The 10,465-nt window shown below is 37.3% G+C and overlaps 1 long non-coding RNA gene across 1 annotated transcript; it reads left to right on the top strand.

The window, feature by feature from the left end:
* The first annotated feature begins 1,592 nt into the window (after positions 1-1,592).
* LOC114459118 (uncharacterized) lies at positions 1,593-2,696 on the top strand. The gene is made up of 3 exons (XR_003673237.1): positions 1,593-1,664; positions 2,121-2,260; positions 2,564-2,696. It is a non-coding gene; the product is annotated as an uncharacterized LOC114459118 (long non-coding RNA).
* Positions 2,697-10,465: the final 7,769 nt, after the last annotated feature.

Genomic DNA, 10,465 nt, shown 5'->3' with positions numbered 1-10,465 from the left:
AATATACAATAGATTCTACATAAAAGAAAGAGCCGGGGGAAGAAAGAACACATTACAAAACAGAATAATACAAAGATTAATGCCATTATATATTTTATTCAAGTTAAGGGATGTTATGGAATTTTTACCAGATTATATATTTTACACAGACACATTAAGTTGTTGGTTTTTCACTGATTTGATCAAAGTTGAAAAATATCTTGGTTCTAAACATGAAGGCAAAGGGAAAACTTAGATTATTTGTTCCTTTTTTCTCTTTTATTTTCTTAAATAGTTTTAAAAAGGGAAACAGAATAGGTTGATAACCTTAGACAAACACTAAATAATACTCAGTATTATTACCACTGGTAGTGATGAAATCAACTTTCTAAGTCATTTTTACAATTTAAACAAAAGTGTTTTTTAAACTTTTCTAAATCTTTGTTGAAGTCGTTCACAATGTGACTGGTACCAGTTACGTGTTCATGTGGAGTGTCACAGTGTGTGTGTTTGAACCTTCTCAGTTGGTCAAAAGGCCAATGAACACACACACATTTTAAATCATGCAATAAATGTTTGTTATTTCAATGATCATATTTATTTATTTTTATAAAAGGAAAAAGACACACATTCATAAACGTTTCATGGATCATTTTCATTTCTAGTCCCTGGACAGGTTGATGTCTTTATTATTCAATTAAAAAAAAAAAAAAAACAACTTATCAATAATAAAAAAAATCACTTCAATCAAAAATAGACATTTTCAATCAAATAAAAAGTGTTCAAATGCAAAAAAAAAATACTTGAGACCCAAATATTTGCATTTGAACACTTTTTTTTTTGATTGAAAATGTTTTTTTAATTATTTTTTTAATTAAATAAAGACACAAATCTACCTCCATAGACCAGATTATATTTTGTTAACATAAAAAAGTTCAAATTCTAAGACTTTGAACTTGCATTAATGAATATATTTTATAAAATAAGTCAAAATATACAGTATTACAAAACCAAAAAATACATGAAAAATTAAATTAAAAACAATATATATATTTAAATATAATACTCTGTCTTTTCAGTATGGCTCTTCAGCTCCACCCACTAATCAATGAGGGATCCTCCCACCCTTACAACATGACTCCACCCATCACCCTTAAAGTCCTCTTTGGGGAGGAGCTAGAGAGGGTTATAGCTTGGGGAGTGGTAGAAGACAAAATTGTCCCACGGACAATAAAGAACAACCTGGTTGCCATAGTAACCGATGCCAGGACTGTTTCAAAAACAAGTTTTTGACGAAAAAAAAAAAAAAAAATTGGAATAAAACATTTAGTTTCAATAAATATACACTTGAGGGTAACCCCCCCCCCACAGACTGATGATTGGAAGGCAGACAATGCTGTTTAAAACAGCAGGGATTGAGGTTGAGGACAGCCTCATTCAAAGTGGGAGGCTGCTCCTCAACCCTCCCTCAAAGATGGCTTCTATTTCTGTTATATTCACATGTTAACTTGCTATATGCCTTGTTTCTTTGTAGTTTGACCATAAATTGATGAGATCACCTGGTAAATGACTGACCATCATAATCTACTATTTACACCAACACTTCTTTAATCCAGCTTTCAGATGCCAGAATGGTGTGTGTGAAGGGGAAAGACGTTACCATGGCAACGGTTACTATGCTAGAGGTAAATTTCCCTTTGTAATGCAGCTCATCATTTATTGATAGAAAAAACAAACTTTAGATGATACATGCAGTCATTCTATCAGCACACAGTACATTATTCACTCATTTCTACATAGAATGTATGTTCCACATGCAGCGTGTTCTACACACACTTTACTGTGTGTTCTCTATTCATTAAACACAGTGTGTATGTATACATGTTCCACATGAGGTCTCCTATAGGGAACATACAGTAGTCATAGTTACACCTGTGAAGTCCCAGCAGTGTCAAAATTCAACTAGACACATTTATTTGTGTAGTGCATTTCATACACAAGGTAATTTATTGTGGTTTACATGAATAAACAGAAAACATTCAACAGTTTAAAAATCAATACAACTAGATACCTTTAGCACCTCACATGACTTGTATTTTATTTTTTTTATTGTTGTGTTGACATGTTCTGCTCCTCTATAGGACACTCACCATGTGAGCGTTGTGCTGTGGAGTCTGGCAGCTGTTCTTCTATCACAATGAATACTAAGATATGTCTCACACACCTAAAAGACTCCAACTATGACTTTTAGCTGCACTACAGTGACCTGACTGCTTTATAGGTGATTTTATACCTTTTTTCTAATCTTTTCCAGACAATTCTAACCAATGACAGAATGAGCTCATTAATAACAAGCCTGATATCAGTCAACATTAGCACATTACCATTAGCACTGACAAAAACATCAGGTGTATGTTTATAGATGTAAAGATGAAGCTTTTCTGCTTGTACTGTAGATAGAGCCACATCATTAATGTATCACATTATTATAAGATAGAGTAAAGTAGTCAGGAAGTCAGGATCTGTAGTTGATTTAGACTTAAATGTTTTATAATGCTGAAGATAAACTGTTTGTATGTTTTAGGAAGAGGAAACAACAATGAAGACTGTTGTAGTATATGAACCATTCAAAGAGCTAGGACATCTTTCTCACTGATAGCTCTGAAAATGGAGCTGAAATCTTTAGCAAACGCTCGCTGTGATGTCATCATCAGGACATTTAAACATAATACATTTAAATCAAGCCTACAACGGCTCAATGTTGCTAACAATGAAGCTATGAGGATCCTGCTGAAAAAAGCTGGCTGGGAAAGTGTTAGTGAGATGTTCTGTTATTTTGTTTCCTCACAGGAGTTGAAACCTAATGTTTTATGAAAAAAAAAAAAAATATTTCTAAAAAACGAATTAAAAGAAAAATCAATGTGGAAAACACGGAATTTGGGAAAAAAAAATAAAACAGATTTTATAAGTCCCTAATTATTGCAATATACAACTACACAAAAATAATTATTCTTTAATTTACTAATTTGTATGCACTCATTTCATAATACAGAGGAAAACTCTATACCTAATTTTATTTTTAAATTTTTAGTTAATAAATATTTCATGAGTAACATAGTTGTCTTTGTCACATTTTATTTGACATTAATAATTAATAATGGACATTTACAAATATTATACATGATATGAGTGATAACACGTGTTATACAATAGATGTAACTTAATATTTTTACATGTCCTTTGGTGTACCATGGGTACATATAGTTAGTGAACCACTGTCCTAAGGTACCGAGGTTTCATATTTAAAAATAATGTAAAATTAATGGTTCTCACAGAAACTAGATTGTGTTCTGGGTTTTTATAATTTCAATTAAACTTATTTTGTATTTTTCTATGAAATAAGTAAAGTGAGATTACACATATATATTTTACATGGTTAACTATAAATAAATAGTTTTTATTAGACTTTTTCCTGTTTCACTTTGCACAGTTTAGAAGTTTACTAACATAATTTCACTAATTTAATGTTGTCTTTCTATTATTACACTTACAGCCAATACATGTTGTTCTCTAACTAACATGTGCTATTGTTAACAGATTGTGCTCAGGGATTCAAACCAGTGTAGATTCAGAGATACCAGTACACCTGTGTGGCAGGTACAGCCTTGTGCAGCCACGTGGCAGCTCTACCGTACCAGACGGCCCACTACTCCCAGCTGAGGATTACATCTGTTCTCCCAGTGTTCAGCTGTACAGAGACTGAACAGAAGTGGTACAAAGCAGTTACCATGGTAACCAACCTTTTAATCACACGTCTTTCTTATTTATGACATGACTTGTTTGTGTGTTGTTTTTCACAGAAGTAACTTATATAAAGACATCAACTACACTCTACCAGACATCTCTACTCTGAACGTTCAGGACGTGTATCATGGACTCACTGCTGATGAAGCTCCATGATCACTACGATGGACGTCTCCAGTGATGTTCTTCTGGTATAATCCATGTTTGGTCAGGTGTAAGAGGTAAGTGTGCTGTCATACCAGCTGCCAGCAAGGACAGTCCCCAGGCCCCGCCCACATACAGTAGCCCCTCCTCTCCCACAGCTGCCACTCTCTGATTATAGGCTGGGACCCTCTACCTGTGCATTCATCTGCTCTGAACATCAACACCATCATATGGCATCTCTTGAAACATCTTTGGTGACATCACACCAAACTGAGAACATCACACTAGAGCAGAGTTCCAGTGCTGAGTGGCACCAACTAAGGAGGTGCTGCATTACCCCCACCATATTCAGAGAGGTCTGTCACACCAGGGGGGAAAGCTCTGCTGAAAACCTCACCAAAAGGCTTCTGAGACCATCCAGTCAGACTGCTGACGTGTGGTGGGGGCTTGACCTGGAGCCTATAGCAGTAGAGGAGTACTGTGGGATAAGGGAGGTCAATCATGTATGTAATGTTTTACCAACATGTATGAATAAATGATTTAGATCAAAGTATTATGGTGTTCTGTACAGTTTAAGTCATTAGTTTTAAAAGGGAATTGACAGGAACTAAAAAATCAGTGACCAAACAAAAGCAGAGCACGACTTAAATTAACACAACAAACATTTTAATAAGGTAGCATTCAAAGGCTTGAACTGTATGAAAACATATTTCATACAATTATAAACACTGATAAGATTTAGAATAAAGGGGTTGTGAAACTGGACAGATGAATGTTGACTACTGCTACAATTTGTCTGTCTGTCTGTGTAGCTGTGTTTGAATGTCTGTCTTTCTCTGTGTGTTTGTCTGTCTGTCTGTCCATGTGTCTGTCTGTGTGTTTGTTTGTCTAAGTGTCTGTCTGTATGTCTGTGTGGCTGTGTCTGTCGGTGTCTGTCTGTGTTTGTCTGTCTGTCTGTCTGCCTGTGTGTGTTTGTCTGCCTGCCTGTCTGTCTGTCTGTCTGGCTGTGTCTGTCTGTGTGTTTGTTTGTCTAAGTGTCTGTCTGTCTGTCTGTTTGTGTGTCTGTGTCTGTCGGTGTGTCTGACTGTCTGTCGTTGTAGCTGTGTCTGTCTGTCTGTCTGTCTTCTGTCTGTCTGTCTCTGTGTCTGTTAGTCTATGTGTCTGACTGTCTGTCTGTGTTGTCTGTGTGTCTGTCGGTCTGTCTGTTTGTCTGTCTGTCTGTGTAGCTGTGTCTGTCTGTCTGTCTCTGTCAGTCTATGTGTCTGTCTGTCTGTGTCTGTCTGTGTGTGTCTGTCTGTCTGTCTCACAGAGGACTCAGAGACACTGAGGAACCAATGGACCCAATCCCAAACCCAGGATACAGAGTGTCAGTGAAGGAGGTACAGACGGTGTAGATGAGTGTCATAGAGTCAGAGGAGACTTCATAGAAGGACAGACGTCCATCAGGACAGTCCACATACACTCCTACTCTACCAGAGGAACCACAGGGACAGGAGGTAGGTGTGTTTATGTTATTGTGTCTGAAGATGTAAAAATCACTGTAACATCTCAGACTCCAGGAGTGATTATTTAATCCAAACACACAATCATCACTCTTTCCTTTTCTACTGATTCCTCTGTAACTCACTGCTATAGAAACATCTCTATTCCTCTCCACCTCCCAGTAACAGCGACCAGTCAGACCAGTACTACACAGAACCTGACAGTAGTGATCAAATCTGTCCTGATGATCAGGATAAAGCTCCTCCTCCATCACACATGTCATCATCCTGTTGTTGTCAGACAGTCTGAGGTTTCTGTTGATGGAGTTTGTGTCGAGGTGAATGTGACAGAAATCTGATGAGACACAAAGAAACAACAGTTGATCATGTGATGCTTCATTCTCTCTGTATCACTGACATGTTCATTCACTCAGAGCTTCATGAGGACACTTTGAATGAACACACACACACACTTACACTTCCTCACACCAGCTTTGATCCTCTGCTCTCCTCCATGGTCCGCCCTGCAGGAGCAAACACAGGCAGTGATTTACACACCTAAAGAGTCCAAAGTGCTGCTCAGAAACCTGATGCCATCTCCATCAAGCTCTCCATGTTTCTACTGGTTTGTCTTCAACAGCTTCACCTTCTTCATCTCCTTCAAAGTGTTCCTCTCTTCATCCTCACTGATTGGTTCCACCTCCTCTGATCTTAACTATACACTATTATATATATGTATATATACACTATTTGGTCACCTAGGCTGAAATCCAATCAGAACTCATGTGATCATGTGATCTAACGTATTGATCACATCTAATCTGTCTGTGTTTACAAACATTAATACCATCATAAATCAGGTTGATCAACAGTAACTGAATATTCAGCAGGGCCACAGGAAGTAGGGGTGCTGGGGGTGTTGCAGCTCCCCCTATTGGTGAGAATGTAAGTGTTTAAATGTAGTCTATGAAAAATATTTAGCACAATTTTTAAATTCTTTATGAATATTTAGGGAAATGATTTTGACTCACGTAGGCTATTACGTGTATTTTGTATTTGAATGTAATTATTTTTAGGACTAATCAACACAGGTTCACGTTGACTTTTGAAGACATGGGTACGCAGCACCATGACCCAGAAAAGACTCACACACCTTTCTCTGATACACACCCACACACAGATTCTGAACTCTCTGGACATTCATCCCCTCATGAGAGACTTTATCTCCACTCCCCCAGAGCACACCTCCACATTTGGACACCTGTAACCATGGCAACCCTCCCTGCAGCTCAAAGTAAGAGCATGGTGCCACCGTACACTTTCATATCTATTCATACAGTTTAACGTCACACTACAGTATTTTTACAAGGTGGTGGTGATGGAGATGGAGTGTGTTATTATGATTGTGTGTTCTGTGTGTAATGGATGTGGAGAGTTGTTAAATAATGTTTAAATAGTCAGATTATTTCCTTGTGGTGTGCATAAAAGGATTTTGGAGTCACGTGACATAAACATAGATGGTGCAGTGACTCAGGTTCATGTCAGCTGATCTAATCTATTGCATTGTTATAGTGTTATTGTGAAGTTTAGCTAATAGTGCATATATTCATCTGAGAACTGATGATGTCTGTGCGTTACAGACCCTGGTTGTGAGTGTGCACCAGGGGCGTAGCACCACATTTTGGGCCCTGGGTACGAACCATCTTGTTGTCCCCTCCTGTAACTTTTAATATCTACACTTTTTTCACCTGTAAACTATACTAGTATTCTGATATAAACTTTATTTTTTTTTGTCTTTTATTTGAACTAGATTTATATATTTGAGAAAGTTTAAGTATAGGATACAGTTATTTGATATTTACTGTATTTGTATTTGTATTGTGTATTTGAAAAGCAATATTTCAAAAAACTAAAAATAGATTTTTAATCAGTTTTTACCTACTTTTTAACCAATTACTAGAAATTGAAACTCCATTTTAATTCCAGGCTGACCCCACATGGGGTCCTGACCCTAAGGTTGAAAAAAACTGCAATAACCTAATGACTAATGGTTTGTGACATATTTTTGCTACAATTTAAAGGAGCAGCTGTTAATTTCTCGGAGGGAGGGCATATATCTAATATAAAAATACACACACACACACGCGCACACACACACACGCGCACACACACACACACACACACACACACACACACACACACACACACACACACACACACACACACACACACACACACACACACACACACACACACACACACACTGCCCCACGTCACATCCATAGTTCAGACTGTAGAAGCACATGTGGGTCGTACCATTAGCACTGTTTTAAAGGGGTGGTAGCTAGGGCCCTGATGCAGCAGGAATCATTGTTTTTAGTGCAAAACCAGTTCATTTTCCCACAGAGCTTATTTCATTCCAATATATAGAATCTAAAAATGTTTAAAATGCATTTTTGTGCATATGTATATATATATGCCGCTCAGGAAAGTATATACATATATGAGACTTAATATACTGTATATGAAAGACTTAATATATAGCGGACAATAACTTTGTTTACGTTTTTGCTGTTGTTTAATAGGATTACAGTAGTTATTTGGGGTAATAATCACAATATCAAACATTAATTAATTTGTTTAAATGGTTCTTTTCTTTAGTCTTTATGTCTTTGTCCTTCATGTATTGAGTAAAAAAGGTCTTAATAGTTATAACTTGTAGTTTAAATAAGTTTGGTAGTCGTACATATTTTTATTCTTTTTAGTTTTTGAATTTGGTTAGTATCACACACTAAATCATAATTCTCCCTTTAGAAATACATTTGTCTTATGAATTCTAATACATTACAATGATAAATAAATTAATAAACAAACCTATTGATTGACTGTATATAGCGATTATTTCAAAAACAATAATAAAAGGGAAAATTAAACATAAGACATCAATACATATTCACAGGAGTATAATTTACTAACCTCTCAACACTTCTCTTTAATAAATAATAACAATAATCTTGATAAAATATATTTATGACTTTGTATCTAAAACTTCAACATAATTCACATAAATGTACATATATATACACTAACACATACAATTACACACTCATATATGAATGATAAATAGAGATTAATAAAATACATATACACCTTTACATATATATCTACACATAAACACACTCATGAAAAAAAAGAAAAATAAACATAGATTTGAACATTAGCTGAACAACTTTACACAAATAATTAACACTAGAAATAATAATTATAAAACACTTTAGTTTAAAGATATTTTTACTACTTTAACTTTTACAACTAGAATAGGCTAAAATGAATTAAATGAATAAATGAAGACTGAGACACAAATAAATATAAAAATGAATGAATTAAATAAAGAAATAAGTAAACAAATACTTAAATAAGTCAATAAATAAATAAATAAGTTGATCTCCAAAGGCACCAAATATGACAACACAAAATACTTTTGTTATAATGACAATTTACCAAAAACCCATCCATCCATCCATCCATCTTCTCCCGCTTAGCCGTTTCCGGGTCGCGGGGGCAGCATCCTCAGTAGGGAGGCCCAGACTTCCCTCTCCCCGGCCACTTCCTCCAGCTCTTCCGGGGGGACCCCGAGACGTTCCCAGGCCAGCCGAGAGACATAGTCTCTCCAGCGTGTCCTGGGTCTTCGAAGTCTTCGAAGTATTCCCCCCACCGATCCACAACGTCTCAAGTCGAAGTCAGCAGCGCACCATCCGCACCATACATAGTGTTGACGGTGCACTGCTTCCCCCTCCTGAGACGCCGGATAGTGGTCCAGAATCTCTTCGAAGCCGTCCGGAAGTCGTTCTCCATGGCCTCACCAAACTCCTCCCATGTCCGGGCTTTTGCCTCGGCGACCGCCGTGGCTGCACTTCGCTTGGCCCGTCGGTACCTGTCTGCTGCCTCCGGAGTCCCACAGGCCAAAAAGGCCCGGTAGGACTCCTTCTTCAGCTTGACGGCGTCCCTCACCCCCGGTGTCCACCAACGGGTTCGGGTATTGCCGCCAGGACAGGCACCGACTAACTTGCGACCACAGCACCGATCAGCCGCCTCAGCAACAGAGGCACGGAACATGGCCCACTCGGACTCAATGTCCCCCGCCTCCTCCGAGACATGGTTGAAGTTTTCCCGGAGGTGGGAGTTGAAGCTCCTTCTGACGGGAGACTCTGCCAGGCGTTCCCAGCAGACCCTCACTATACGTTTGGGTCTGCCAGGTCTAACCGGCATCCTCCCCCGCCATCGGAGCCTACTCACCACCAGGTGGTGATCAGTTGACAGCTCCGCCCCTCTCTTTACCCGAGTGTCTAAGACATGCGGCCGCAAGTCCGATGACACGACTACGAAGTCGATCATCGAACTGCGGCCTAGGGTGTCCTGGTGCCAAGTGCACATATGGACACCCTTATGCTTGAACATATAATAATAATAATAATAATAATAATAATAATAATAATAATAATATGAAATATGAAATAAGACTAATAATATGAAATATGAAATAAGAATAATGATAAATAATCTGATCTGACTGATCTGGACATACCGTCTACCAGTGGCTGTTAGTGATTGGTGGATGACCGTTGCTATGGATACTATGGACAAATACAGAATGAACTCTCCCTCAAAAGGAAACACTCTGAAAAAACTCTGCTGCTGGGAAAAGACTAAACTAAAGTGTTCTAATCATTCCCTCCTGATAAAACAAGTAAAGACTGAAGGACACGTCACAGAAAACAATAATGCTGATGCTGCTAAAATATGTTGGTGTATGTTAACATGAAACACATCAGTTTAAAATCATTAAATCAAAACTATATGTTCAATCCCATAAGGTTTTATAGATAACGCTAATAATGCTGTAATTTGTCTCATGTTTAATTAAAAAAAGAATACATTAATGAAATAAGATAAAATACTAATTATTGAACAAACTAAAAAACTTAAATTGTAATATCAAATTAGGAAAATAAACTAAAATACATTTTGGTTGAGAAACTTTTTAATAAAAGTTCAGC

The sequence above is a fragment of the Gouania willdenowi genome, unplaced genomic scaffold (genome assembly GCF_900634775.1).
Source record: "Gouania willdenowi unplaced genomic scaffold, fGouWil2.1 scaffold_262_arrow_ctg1, whole genome shotgun sequence".
NCBI lineage: Eukaryota > Metazoa > Chordata > Actinopteri > Blenniiformes > Gobiesocidae > Gouania > Gouania willdenowi.
This window is presented reverse-complemented; position numbering and strand designations above follow the sequence as displayed.